Source organism: Lissotriton vulgaris, chromosome 2_1, assembly GCF_964263255.1.
Source record: "Lissotriton vulgaris chromosome 2_1, aLisVul1.2, whole genome shotgun sequence".
Classification (NCBI taxonomy): Eukaryota; Metazoa; Chordata; class Amphibia; order Caudata; family Salamandridae; genus Lissotriton; species Lissotriton vulgaris.
Window position 1 is genome coordinate 406436838 of NC_141687.1, and position 15021 is coordinate 406451858.

General features: G+C 46.5%; 1 protein-coding gene across 6 annotated transcripts in view; it reads left to right on the forward strand.

The window, feature by feature from the left end:
• ABI2 (abl interactor 2) overlaps positions 1 to 15021 on the forward strand; it is an 868092-nt gene that overhangs the window by 296837 nt on the left and 556234 nt on the right. The gene's annotated exons all lie outside the window — the stretch shown is intronic.

The window sequence follows — 15021 nt, forward strand, 5'->3', positions numbered from 1 at the left end:
TTGAGGCTTGGTTGATTCCTTTTTCTGGTCACCACCCTGGTTTTTAGGCCTAACCCTGGTTCTGACCCATTTGTCTGCCCTCTTACCCAATTCCTGTGGAGAGGTCAACTCAGAGTCTACCAGGTGCTGATGTAATAGCTGGTTCTGACAATTATTTAAGATTTGCTCCCTCATAATTAGATTATACAATCCTTTAAAATCAGTAACCTTACTACCCAGTAGCCAGCCTTCAAAAGCCTTAGTGGCACAATCAACAAAGTCAGTCCAATCTTGAGACTGAGTTTTCTGGGTGTCTCTGAACAGCATCCTGTATTGTTCAGTGGTTAAACCAAACCCATCAACCAGTACATTCTTCAAGACTTGGTAATTGTTAGCATCCTCCACCCTTGTGGTGAGGAGCTTATCTCTACCTTTACCATCAAAGGAGAGCCACAAGATAGCTGCCCACTGACTTTGGGGAACACCCTGCACAGTGCAGGCTCTCTCCAAAGCAGTAATCCATTTGTGGATGTCATCCCCTTCCCTAAAGGGGGGCACTATCTTATTCAGGTGCTTTTTATCAAAACTCCTTTCCCTATTGCTAGGTTTATTGCTGCCACCAGTGGGAACTAGCCCACATAATTCTTGCTCTCTAGCAAGGGCAAGTCTCTCTTTGGCCAGGGCAAGTTCTTCCCTTTCAATCCTCAGTTTGACTGCCCTTTCTTCTGCTTCATACACTCTCCTCTTAGGGGAAGACATCCCTCTGTGAGAAGAGTTGAGAGAGCCATTGGTTCGAAAGGATCTGTTAGAGCCTTTTGATAGAGACCTAACTCGTCCATTCCCAATGTTAAGCTGACCTGAGAGTGGGCCCAGGAGTTCCCCAGTACCAAGCTCATGTCTGCTTAAGTTGGACCTGCTTAGTCTACTGACTTCTAGCTGTCCCTTATCTGCCTCATCCCCAGACAACTCATCCTCCTCCTCAGCATCATCTGCCTCATGGAGGGGATGGATATCAAAGGGACCCTGTAAGGAGGGCATACTTCCTTCTGGATTAGAAGGGTCTGGGTTACCAGCCCTACTGGCATCATAGGCCTCTAAGAGACCAATCAGAAAGGAAGTGGTGGGGTTAGACCCCTGTTTTAGTTTCCTGAGAGTACACACTTGTCTCATCTCATGGAAGCTAAGAGCAGTATATTTTGAAGGGATGACCTGTGGAGGGTCAACTGACACAAGGGGAGACTCAGTGTTTCCTCCTGTGACCGACATACTGCTTCTAGTGTGGTGTAAGTGATGCACCTACCTACACTATGTGTTACCTACTGGTCCCTTGCTAGAGTTGTAGCCAAGGTGTGCTAAGCCTTGAGGAGCTACAACAGCTGGTTCAGTAGAACTCAGAGTATTCTAAGCTTTAGTTATATGTACCTAACAGTACTTATGTGATCTTTCAACAAGATATTCTTAGGATACGTGTGGCAAAACAACAGCAAGCTCAAATCCCAACCGCTGCTCACCAATGTGAGAAGGTGGCCTGATATGCAGTGCTCACTATTCTAGTGAACACTATGTATCAGTCCAGCAACCCTTATTGATGATTGGTTGTAAGTCAACCTTATAGACCAGCTATCCTAGTAGCGTGGATACGAGCAGTCTAAGGCTAAAGACTCGAGAGGGCGTGTTAAGCCAGCTGTTTACCACACATATACCCCTTGAATACCAAGTGAAAGGACACCACACAAGTGTTATGAAAATAAACAGTTATTTATTTAAAGATCACAACAGCCCTGTACTCTTTATGAGGACAGGGTACTAAGCACAAACCAAAACTCTTACAAAAATACTTAAGTTAGCACAGTATATACAAATGCCCGAGGGGCACGGAAAACCATATACTCTGAAAGTGGAATGCGAAATTCCTAGCAGGTAAGTACAGTACTAATAGCTTTTGGAATCGCTAGGACTTGACTAGGGAATCGGTAGATTACTTCTAGGAGGCCTAGGGGACTCGGGTGCAGTGTGTGCACTCTCTCACGCGAGATGCGGGACAAAAGTCTATGGTAGCTAGGAATTAGAAAGTTAGTGTTCTCGGGCGAACCCGACCTGGTAGGGAGAAAACGAAAGTAGATTCTGACCCTTGGATAGTGAGGCTATGCTGGGGCACCGAAATGCCGAAGTTACCTAGCCCAGGGGCTGCAGCTGCATAGGTCTGAAAAGACGTCGGGAATCCTCGTAGACGGACCAGGAGCCGGAAGAAAAGATGCTGGCCGGTGACCAGTGAAGAAAGTTCAGTTGGATCCAAGCCTGGATCTCGAAGATAGATGACACCTGAAAGCAGAGGGGACCAAGTTCGAGACTACTAGCCAGTAGTCAGTGGGCACCAGGAGGGCACCGGATGGTAGCCACCTCGACAAGGTGAGTGGGTGACGCTGTAGCTCGAAGATCTCGCGGACCAGGAGGCGTTGTCGGCGACCAGGATGGAGGATCGAGCTGTCCCACGAAGTTGGAAGCTGTCGGCGTCGCTGGACCCAGGATTGGGCAACAAAGCCTTGGCAAATTCAAGCCCACGCGGTGGACCTAAAATGGCGTCTGGAGTGGACCAGGCGGGTCCGGGGTGCCTCTCTTGAACAAGGAGGCAAGGGCCAGCCTGGAGCAACCAGACCAGCAGAAGAGATGTCGTCGGGCGTCGTTCAGAGGGCCACAAGCCAGCCGGCTAGTAGCCAAACAACGCGGTGCACAGCAAACAGCAGAAGGGCCCCACGCAGATCGTGGAGATGCAGGGGGGCTGACCTTGGGTGCTGGAGCTGAGCAGGGTCGGGGCTTCTCGGACCCCAAAGCACTCACCAGTGGAGGACACGGTGGGCTTGCAGTAAAGATGTCGTGTAGTCTTGGCGATCGTCGGTCCCTTGAGGTCTCGTCGCACTCACGGTTCTCAGCTTGGCTGTAGAGGTGAGTAGAGGTCAGAGGTGCCAGGGAAGCCGGGTCTCGTCGAGCTGGGTCGTCGGATTCGTGATGAAGGACTTGCAGCAGACCGCAGTGTTCTTTAGGATGGTGCCCGCTTGATGCAGGGTGACTACTCCTTAGCCACAAGGGAGAATCTTGAAGAAGAAATCGTGAAGTCCTTTCGAAGAAAGTGGTATCTTGATTCCAAAGATGATCTAATTTGAACAGGGGGCCCGCTCCCATCTTTATACTAAAAAAGGGGGCTGACCCGGTGACTAGGTCCTGCCTATGGGTGGGACTAGGTGGGGGGTGGTTACACCCCTCAGCCATGCCGGACTTCCCCAGGCCAGGGGCTGGTGTGCCCCTGGAACTGGTTCAGACCGGCCTATGCGTAGTGAGCACCGGGGTGCCACTCAGCAGTCACCTTCCTGTAAAGCCCTGCCTACCCAGGATACACAAAACCATGTCTGGGACGGTGCTAGCACCGCCCCTGACAGGAAACCCTTTGTCCAGGCTCCCCTCGCTGGAAGGACTCCCAGCTGCAGGGGGTCAGACTCGTGTCTGTGGTGGCAGCATCCATTTTGTGGAGCTGAGGCTTCAGTTAACTTTAACCGGGGTTCACAGTTACATACATGTCGTGTCCCTCTAGAAGGGTGGAATGCTAACCCCGTCGCCAGAATTGGCGAGGGGTTAGTATTCCAATTCGTATGACACCTTACTCGACATGTTTTGATAAAGCAATACCAAAGATAGCATTTAACCGCGAGGATTATAATGCACTTAAGAGTATATGGTATGCGATATCATGGAACAGCTATTAGGACTTGATTCCGCAAGCTGCAGACAGGCTCAGCTCATGCCAGAGCACCATCTCACACGATTCCAAGCACTCTGCCTTCAGGATTGTCAAGGCCTGCCATAGGAGTGACTGATAGGAATCTGTGTGTCCACTTTAGGGTTAGGTATAGGGATACTACACCTACAGCAAAGGGTGATTACGCGACTTTGCCCCAGCTGTCATGCAGCCAGTTGTGTCAAATTTAGGAGGCCAGCCAGGGGTGGCATAATACATGCTGCAGCCCCTGGCAGCCCTGGGTACACCCATGCCCTGAGTTACAGGGTCTGATAGGGTGGCCCAGTACCAATTGGAAATGTACCTAGGGTACATGGAATCCATTTTAAAGAGAGAGCAGTAGGCCTGGGGTCCTGATTGGCAGGGTCCCAGGTCGACTATGTCCAAAACCAGCTAAAACACAGGGCAAAAAGTTGGGGCAACCATAGTCAGGATGTACCTTCCTACAATCTTCACACCCAACGCAGATCCAACTGGAAAAACATCAGATACTTTGGTATTGCTACAATCTCGTACCACGAAAGAGGCGGAAATTCGATACTAAAATTGAGAAGACTAGAATCCCGCCTGATAATAAAGTTTAAAACCAAGTCCCCTTTTGGGCTAAACAGAGACGAGGAATTACATGTACACTTATAAGCAAAGGAAAATGTGTTGGCATTTTAATCAATTTTGGGCAATAGTCCCATGATTTGTGTGCGCGTGTGTGTGTCTTTAAATAGCATCCTGAATTTCGGTACAAACCGAGAGGAAACCTAATACATGTGATAAAATGTGAACATACAATACCAATTTATACATGCAAAAAGAGACGATCTCCGTGAAAAAATACATGATAGTGCTTTCAGATAGTTAACTACCATTCCCAGAATGCATCACACTGGGTATAGAATGAAACACTATATAAAGGGTGAAAGAGAAAAGGGACTCACGTAACCGTGACAAAGGCCATCTCTTGGCTGAAACGGTGGTGGTGATGGTGGTGTTCATTATGCTTTAATAAAAGCTATCAAATCTTCTACTTCTCCTGGAGTGCTGTGAAAACCTTGTTTTAATATATGTATATATTGCCACGAGAGATTCTTTAGGGTAAAAGAACCGGAGAGACACAGCAGGGGAGTGTAGGAAGGGTCTTTATTTCCACGGAGCTTCTGGCATGACGCGTTTCGGTGCAATACCTTCCTCAGATGCCAGCCCCAGCTACAGTTTAAAACGCCAGAAGAGTCTATGTTAATATATAAATATATATATATATATATATATATATATATATATATATATAATATATAAATTTAGCAAATTTCATATTTTACTATACTAATTCAGCACTAATCCTTTATGGGTTCCAAAGTCGCATGCTACCTGCCAAAAAAAGCTCTTCAAAACCCCATCAGGGGGTAGCAAGCGCTATATAAATACAAACCTCTTTCCCTCTTCTATCCCGCCGCCTACCTTTTCTATCCAAATAACTGAATAACATATCCACCACTGAAATTACTTCATATATCACTATACTAATTTTAAACACTAATCCTTTATGGGTTCCGGAGTAACATGCTACTCGCCAGAAAAGCGATTCAACACACATCAGGGGTAACTGGTGCTATATGAATGCAAACCTTTCTTCCCCTTCTATCCCTACATTATCCTTCTCACTCCAAATATCTGACTAATATCCACCACTCAAATTACCTTCATATTTCACCATACTAATTCACCCCTAATCTTTCATGGGTTTCCGGAGTAGCATGCTACTCGCCAAAAAAGCGCTTCAACACCCCATCAGGGGTAACAAGCTCTATATAAATACAAACCTTTTTCCTCTTCTATCCTTCTGCTATCCTTCCGAATCCAAATAACTGACTAACCTATCCACCACTTAAATTACTTTCATATTTCACTATACTAATTCAACACTAATCTTTTATAGGTCCCGAAGTAGGGTGATGATCGCTGAAAATGCGATTCAACGCCTCGTCAGAGGTAGTAAGTGCTATATAAATGCAATTACAATACAATACAGTTATCGGTAAACATTGTCTCAGTAAAACCTTTCTGCCAAATATTTCATCCACAAATTGGATAATGTCCTTGTTACCAGTTTAAGAGGTTGCATTAGACTATTGCTATCTGTTTTTTAACTCTTCAAACATCAGATACCCACGCACCTAACTTGTGTTTTTAGAAATACAAAAGTAGATTTTTTTTGTCTAAAATATGAAGTTTTAGGATGGTGCTACTTTGCTTAAATATGAATACGCGAATTGCATCACTTTGCTCTTGTGTTTTTAGGTCTGACGTAGACCCCTTCTATCACGTCCTACTCCTGTCTTGTGTGATACAAAAATAAATTATTAAAAGTGCTTGATTGATCAAATGGCTCACGTCGTATAAGAAAATGTTCACTTTTCATTCTTTAGTATTTACATTGTATTATGTGCGTTCTTCTGTAAACCTGCAACTTCAATAAGTATGTTGCAAACAATAATGCATGCATACATACATATGGAGGAGCTTTGGGCCATCCCTTTGCATCCACTGGTCTGTTCCAGTGTCATTCAGCGTTTTACTTACAACCATGGCAGCATATAGCATGGGGCAGTGGGTGAACACACTTCAGTCATTGGCTGTCCTGCACTGTGAGCCAAACTGCCTTAGTCTTATCCAGGGCTGGACTGGCCATAACGGGCACCGGGAGTTTCCCCGGTGGGCCGCTAGGGTGGGAGACGATTTTGGGCCCCTGGGGGCCATTTTTGTTACAGGGCCGTTTTTGCAGCATAGCTGCAAAATCGGACACACTAACAAAATCGGCTGAAACCCGCCCTGGCAAACAGCTCGGCTGCTCCAAGGGGGGCCAGATCTCTTTACCAGGGCCAGTTTTGGTTCCCAGTGCGGCCCTAGTCTTATCACGTGCACATGTACCTAAAATGAAGCTCGCTGCGGTGTCAGACCAACATTTTTCTCTTCCAGTGTGTTTTTCATTATATTCTTTAGCCTTTATTTTTTATTCACCTCTGTCCGTTAAATTATATCTTATTGTAATAGGAATTAAAAACGAAAAATCCCTATACTTGGAGCCAATAAAGTTAATATGTTTTTGTGGTGTACATTAACACTTAAGAAGGTTTCAGTACCAGTGCTAGGTAGGGCTTTAATTGGGCCGGGTCTGAGCACCATCAGTTTTTTAAAGGGAGCCTCGAAATGGGTCTCTTTCTGGCTTTGTTTTGTGCCTGCTATCACTACAGCGATAGCAGGCACATCCATGCGTGCACGCTCACTTTTTTTTTACACACTTCATTGGGTATTTCTGGTGTACATACAGTACACTACATATTTAAGCAGTACTTTATACATGTTACTTTTGTAATGAAATGATCTGTAATTTATATACATAACATTTCACATCCACATGTCACAAGTTGTTCATTTGCTCCTGTGCATAACCATTATACTCAAACCAAGGAGAAATTCACTCATATTGACATTATAATATATTAACATTTACTTCGTGCTTGCGGTATAGTGTGACTACAACCCAATGCATCCCACCTACCCTAACCCTCTCTCAATAACCAACCTGAACCAAAAAGAATTTGCACCGGTGAAATTATTACTTTGTATCCTAGTAGAAAGTACCAGGTGATAAGTACAACCGATATTGTTGGGGAGGACAAGGTAGGGGATACAAGAACAATTCCAGGGGCCAGGGAGAGGACAGCGGGAGGGGAATGATAATCCACCCAGAGGTCATCTGCTTAGAGTCCAGCCGCTCCGTGAGGGGGGATCGAATAGCCACCCCACTAGTAGATTGTGGAGTTTGAGAGTCTCCTGAAACCTCCTCCGTGTTCGTTCTAAAAGCTATACCAATTGCACCCATTCTAAGGATATTGGATGTTTTCATAGTCCCCCGTATTCCTCCCTTTGCAGCACCTCCCTCTCTGCAGTAGCCCAACGGACAATATGACGGCTATGCCCCCTTATGTGAATTGTCTTCAACAAATGAAAGGTGGGAGGTTCTCTTTGGTCCATCAGCCAATATTTGCGAATGAAGTGTGTAATTGTGGAATGGATGAGGAAAAGGGTGTCTGTTACCGCACTGGTGCATACAAATTCATCGTGTGGCATCAGGTTAGCGTCATGAAAGAAATCTCCTACTGTCTCAATCCCTAGCTGTGTCCAAACTCGAATTTCTACCCTTCTATGTGTTGTGGGTAATCCACAGAGGGGGATATTCGGGGCATATGGGAAAGGTATTTTTGCATATTTATGAGCTTGTCTCCAATAGTGAAGTGCTATGCGTAGAAGAAAGAGAGGGTTCTGCACTTTGTCCCCCCGGGCACAGCAACGCCTGTAAGGTACCACGTCCAAGGCTGTCCTGAGAATACGCTATCTCAAATAAATTATGGCCTGCCAGCCAATATGCCAGCCACTGCAATTGCCCAACTATGCTGTATGCTTTAAAATCGGGCGCTTCCATCCCTCCTGCAGCGCTGGAGAGCTGAATCTTGGCTAATGCAATTCTATGTCTGCTCGAACCTCAAAGCAAGGAGGTCAAAAGTGTGTCTAGAGTTTTAAAAATCCATGCTCGGAGGATAACCGGAAGGTTTACAAATTGATAAAGGAGCCGGGACAGCATGTCCATTTTGGACACGGCAAGACAGCCCTCTACTGTGAGTGGTAGAGTATTTCAAAAGGAGACGTGGGACCGAAGGTAGTTGACGGTCCGCACTATGTTGCCGGCTATTGTGTCGGTGGTGGTTCTGTAAACATAGATTCCTAAATATTTAAAGGTTACAGGTTCTACTCTAAACTGCAACTAGCCAAATCTTAAAAAGGGATCTGCATACGTATTATTGAAAGAATGTGCTATTGACTTGGAGGCATTAATATGTAACCCTGATAGCTCCCCGAACTGTGAAAACACGTCCGCTATTGCCTGCATGCTTGTATTCAAGTCCTGAAAAATACAATAACATGTCATCTGCAAAGAGTGACACAGAATGAACTGTGCCATGTATGGGAATACCATAGGGGACCATAACTTGCCGTAGATATTGGGCTAGAGGTTCGAGCGCCAGGACAAACAATAAAGGTGACAGGGGGCAGCCCTGTCGTGTGCCTAGATAAATAAAATACACTGGCGATATGATTGAACCAGTTTTTGCGCGGGCTGTAGGGTTAGTATAGAGTCATTTTATCCAGTTTCAGTATGCTGGAAGTAGTCTGAACTTGGTCAGGACAGCTAACATATAAGACCAACTCAGTGTATCAAAGGCTTGGCGTATATCCAGGGTTAGACAACCAGCGCGCGGGAACTGTGCCGAGGTCGCATGTAGTATGGCGTGAAATCAACAAATATTTAAACAGGTGCTACTTTTGGGAACAAACCCACACTGATCTACATGTATGAGTTGAGGGAGCAAGGGAAGAAGCCTAGACGCCAGAAGTTTACTGAGTATTTTATTCTCCGTATTAAGGATGGAGAGGAATCTGTAGGATGTCCGCTCGAGAGGATCTTTGTCAGGCTTCAGGAAGGAAGTGACTAATGCTTCTCCAGTTGTGGGGGATAGTAAACCCTCAGCCAGCGAGGTAGTGTTAAGCTGCAGCAGTTTAGGCACCAGCGCTGTTGCAAAGGTTGAGTAAAATTCAATAGGAAGCCCATCTGAGCCTGGTGTTTTATTATGAGCTAACGCCTTAATCACCATATTAATTCCTACCGGTGTAATTGGCGCTTCTAGGCCTTGGATGTCGGAGTCAGAAATAACTGGGAGGTCTACCTCTTCAAGAAAGCGAGTAGTAGCGTCTATCATGTCTTGATGAGGAGCAGCAAATAGAGTGGTACAGTAGGTTTGGAATGCAGAATTGATCTCGGCCTGTGTTTTGAACCGCATTTGCTGAACGTTATTAATTGCCAACATGTGAGTGGGGTTTGATGGAGGCGCAATGAGCCTCGCCAATAAGGTGCCGGAATGGTCTGCCTCAGAGTGCGTGCAAAGTGTGTATGCGTTAAAGTCAATCAGTCTTAAACGTTCCAGCAATTCTGCATATTTGACCCTAGCTAATTGTAAGCGTTCCACCCCATCCCGCCAATTTGGGCCTCCACTTCCTGTGCTTGCAGTTTGCCCTCCAGCTCTGTGAGGTCTCTAATTGCTTCCCTTCTAAATCCCACCAAGGAGCTCCAGGAGACGCCCCCAATTGAAACCTTAAATGCCTCCCATTCCAGGGATCAGTTGTGGCTGTCCCTTCATTAATTGTAAAATATGTAGTTATGGCAGTGGCTAATGTGGCCTTATACACCTGGTTTTCCAATTGTATGGGTTGCATACGCCAGGTCTGGATATGCGTGGGAATGCGTCCCCACTTGTTATGTTATGTTAGCAGTTTGTGTAAGCGCGACAGCTGCCCCAGCAAAGAGGCGTCCCGGCGCTGAAGATCAACAAGTGCAACTGGGACAGGCAATCCTATGGAGGGGTAAACAGATGGGTCTTAACGGCTTTCCGGAAGGCAAACAAGTTCTCCATAGAGCGAATGTTCATTGGCAGGGAGTTCCAAAGCTTAGCTCCCAGCACCCTGAAGGAGCGACCGCTAATGCGACAGAGTTTCGTGCGAGGTACGATCACTAGGTGTTGTAATGAGCGCAGACTGCGCTGAGGCACATAAGGTGTCAGAAGCGGGCGCAGGAGTTCTGGGCACCTGGATTTAAGGATCTTGAATGCCAGGGTAAGAGTTTTAAACTGAATGCGAGATTCAATAGGAATCCAGTGCAGCTTTCTGATTGTGGCTCTGGCAGAGTTCTGAACTCGTTGTAGTCGTGCTATCTCCGCTTTATTAGCAGCCAGAAATAGAACACTGGCGTAATCCAGGCGAGAAAGGATCGGAGCCTGTACGATAAGCTGCCGAATTTTGGAGTCAAAGAACTTCAGTATCGGATTGAGACTCCTCAGCAGGCCCACACAGGTAGCTGCCACTCTTTTCGTGTGGGTCTGGAAGCTGAGCGAGGAGTCCATCCAGACTCTCGTTTTTAACCAATGATTTGGTTGGTGGGATGGTGCCCACAGAAGATGGCCACCAGTGCTCGTTCCAGTAGGTGGTATTCTTCCCGTCAAGCAACACCTCCGTCTTGCCTGCATTAAGCTGCAGGCAGTTGTCCGTCATCCACTGGGCTACTGCAGCCAGTCCATCCCTGAATCTCGAGGCCGATGTAGATGGCCCTTCGGTAAGAGTGATGACCAGCTGAGTGTCATCTGCATATGAAACCAGCGTAAGGTCCGACTCTTTAGCCGCTACCGCAAGTGGCTGCACGTAGAGATTGAAAAGGGATGGGCTGAGTGCAGAGCCCTGAGGGACTCCCTGGCCTATGGAGTGGGACTGAGAGAGATACGGGGGAGCTGACACCCGGAAGGATCTGTCCTTTAAGAATGAAGGAAACCATTCCAGGGCAAGACCGGTAATCCTCACTGTCGCCAGACGATATAACAGAATGTCATGTGATACCGTATAGGCCGCGCTGAGGTCTAACAGAATCAGCGCAGCACTCTGACCGGCTCAAGAATCGTCCGGAGATGTTCGGTCGTGGACAGTAGGGCAGACTCAGTTCTGTGGCCAGGCCTGAACCCGTTTTGTGATGGGTCCAGAATGTTGTTTTGGTGCATATATTGGGACAGCACATTGTTTACGTGGGCCTCCACAAGCTTAGACACGCATGGGAGCAGGGAAATTGGCCTGAAGTTTTCTGGTTTGGAAGGATCCAGGGTAGGCTTCTTAATGATAGGGGAAACCCATGCCTGTTTCCAGGCAGTAAGGTCACTGGCCGAAGAAAAGGATAGATTGAGTATAGAGGCAGAGGTTGCAGGAAGTGCGCCAGATACTCAGTGAATTGTGCCGGCCTCATGGGATCAGCCGGAGAGCCAGACTTGACTTTTCTGCAGAGTTTAGTCAGGTCACCGTACGTAATTTCTGGTAGGAGCGCCAGCGCAGTGCCACCAGTGTTGGTATTAGTGGGGTTGTGTAGATCCAAAGAGTGCTGCGGGAATGACCGGTATATTTTTTGCACTTTTTCTAGAAAGAAAGTGGCAAGGTCCTCACACTGCTGCGCTGAGGTAATGCCAGAGACAGGGGTTCTACTACTCTGGAGTTCTTGCACCAGTTTAAAGATACATTTGGTGGGATTAGGGCTAGAGTTCACTTCTTCTGCGTAGAAAGAGGCACGCGTGGAGCAAATTACTTTGTGATAAAGTTTTTGTTTAGCCAGGTACAGTACTTTATCCCTATCTTTATAGTCCCTTCTCCAAATTCACTCAGCCTTCTTACAGTCTTTCCTCATGGATCTCAGGGTGTCATTGTACCAAGGGTTGGAGGGAGATTTGCGCCCCTTGGTCCATTTGGCTGGGATGAGGGCATCTAATCCCCTTGTGATCCAGTCATGGAAGGCGGTGTATGCCGTGTCGGGGTCCATATTGTCCTCACAATGAAACACTCCTAAGGTAGTGTGGAGGTCTTTAGGTTTAAGTTTGTGCCAAGGCCTCTTGAAGAGCCGGATCGGCTCATCCTTATTGAATGGTTCCATGACCATCATGGTGACTTTGATTAAATAGTGATCTGTCCATCCCATGGGTTTGGGCGCATACGCCCTGACCTCCGGGATGTTAGTGAACACAGGATCTAGAACATGTCCTGCCGAATGCGTAGCTGTCTGGATTCAGGAATCTAGTTGTAAGGCCGCTAGGTCCGCCAGGAGATTTTTGATAATAGGGTCATGAGTCAGATCAAAATGGAGATTTAGATCTCCTAAAATTGTGAAGTTAGCCGAGCCCACAACTAAGGAACTGGCCACCTCAAGAAGAGATTCAATAAACTTAGAAGCAGGTCCGGGGGGTCGATAAATGTAGAGCCCTGACCGTACAAAATGTGGGCCTATGACAATCTTAAATCTGGCGCCTTGACAACCCCAAATATCTTCCTTAATAAAGGAGCAAGCATATTGATCTTTATAGATAACTGCTATACCGCCACCCCTAGCATCCCTGTTTAAAGTCCTAATCAGATAGCCGTCTGGCAGCGTAAGATTCGGTAAACTAGCCATGTCATCGCGAAGCCACGTTTCACAGAGAAAAAGAACATCAGGGGACTCATCAAGGATGAGTGTGTGTACCTCTAATGTTTTGCGAGGGACCTAACATTCAGTTGGAGGACGGTGAGAAGAGCTTGTTTAGGCGAACCCAACCTGTGTCCAGGCAGGTGGAGTCTAGGTGCAGCAAAATTACATGACTTACATTGTAAGCATGTCTGTCCAAGATAGCCCGGTAGCTCATCACAGGTCTGGTCAGGGTTCAGTGCAAGTATAAACTCCTTATCATAATGTCGAATTTCCCGTGGATCTTGGCCAGGGGGACAGGTGAGAGGCGATGACGGGCGCAGACGGGCTTGCCTTTGGTGCGCCTTTGGCGCGCCCGCTGCGCCGTCGGGGAATGGTTTTCATTTTAAGGAGGAGAGGAGGGTGGGAGGCAGCCGCAACTAGAGCGCTACCCCTTCCTCACCCAAAATGGTGTCTACCCCACACTCGCACCAGCGTCTAATCGGCTGTGCGGGGAGTGAGTGCAAGGTAGGAGCAGTGTCTTCAAAGTGCAGATTAACAAGTAATACAAGGCTTGAATTACCGACACATTAAAACAAAATTAAAAACGAGCATGTGCAAAATGCTCTGTAGAGTATTAAATTCGTATTTTTTAAAAGAGCGCGATACAATATAGTGCCCACCAAGTTAGCAGCCCCCGGCTTCCGCCTCAGGGGTAAATAACACAAGTAATCTTGAGATTACTTGAGATCTGGAGTTTCAGTTCAATGGGATTGTGGTCTGAGATTGTCTTGCCTAAGTAAGTACAGTGCGAAATGGTCGTTGAGAGCCCGGGTGAGCACAGAAAATAGTCCAGGTGGGTATGCAACATGTGGGGGTGAGAATAGAAGGAACATTCCCGCAGGTTGATTTGCTGGGACCTCGAAACATCTATTCAATTCCATCCTTGTGCCCATCACGACAGTGGCGCAGCCTGGGAGCATGCGGTGGTCTTTAGCAAAGGAGGGTGAGAGCGGTCTAGAAATACATCAAACACTGCATTCAGGTCCCCCCCTAGTAACCATGGATAACAGGACCTGTCTGAGAGGGCTAGTGAGACCCGGGACAGAAAGGCATCTTGGTCTGCATTTGGTGCATAAACGGACCCCAACACCACTTGCGTACCATTTAAGGTCCCCCATAAGAGCATGTAACTCCCTTGTTCATCTATCCTACTCTAACTAAGGGACAAGGGAATTCCCGCCCAGACCAATATTGCAGTCCCTCTAGAAAAGGCAGAATATGCTGTGGCATAAATTTGACCCCATGTACGCGTGCTCACACTGTTCACTTCTCACAAGTGGAGGTTACGGCATGACGTCATGCCAGGTGAGCGTTCTAGGGGAAGGGAAATCCTTTAAAGAGAGTCATTTTCTCCCTGGATTTCCCTTCTCCTTTTGAAACTCTAGAGCAGCAACACTGTCCTGGTGTCACCAGGGCTGAACGTGGAAACTTTTTCAATATTATATACAACAAGCCATAGTTGCTGCTTATTTATCTAATGCAACTAACAACCATTGACAAAGCCAATAGTCCTGACTTGTTGTAGGTCTGATGTTACTTGTTGTATCATATATCTAGATGCAATGGCAAACAACAAAATGAAAGTCTGGCAGCACACTATGCTAAGCACAGATTTTTTTACTTTAAGTGTTTTTAATCCACGCCTTTAATTACATTGACAACTCCTCTTTGAGAGACCCTCCAGTTTTTTCATCCCACTTTAAAGCCCTCGTGCTAGGTACATCAGTCTATCTACTGGGGCAGTGACCAAACTGTTTTGTTAAAATAATGTGCAATGCTTAATTTATTTTTTGTTTACTTTTTATTTGCAAGCATGTGACCTATATGTGTAGATGGTGACTATGTCTATTTTTATATATTTTTGTAGCATGTATGCGTTAAGCGTCGCACTGTTGTGCTAAGTTTTGAGCTATGACTTTGCCAATGTTTTTTAAATCTACCTACTCAATATGCAGCACATTAAAACTCTCATTTAAAGCAGTGCATTTCATCTGTTTATGCGGATTTGTGGCAGACGCCAAGGGCAGAACCCCTGTGCTCGTTGGTCTCAAAGGAAACCTAATTTTGCACCTGTTGCCAGATGTACTGAACAGCCAGAACAGTTTTTCTGCATTTT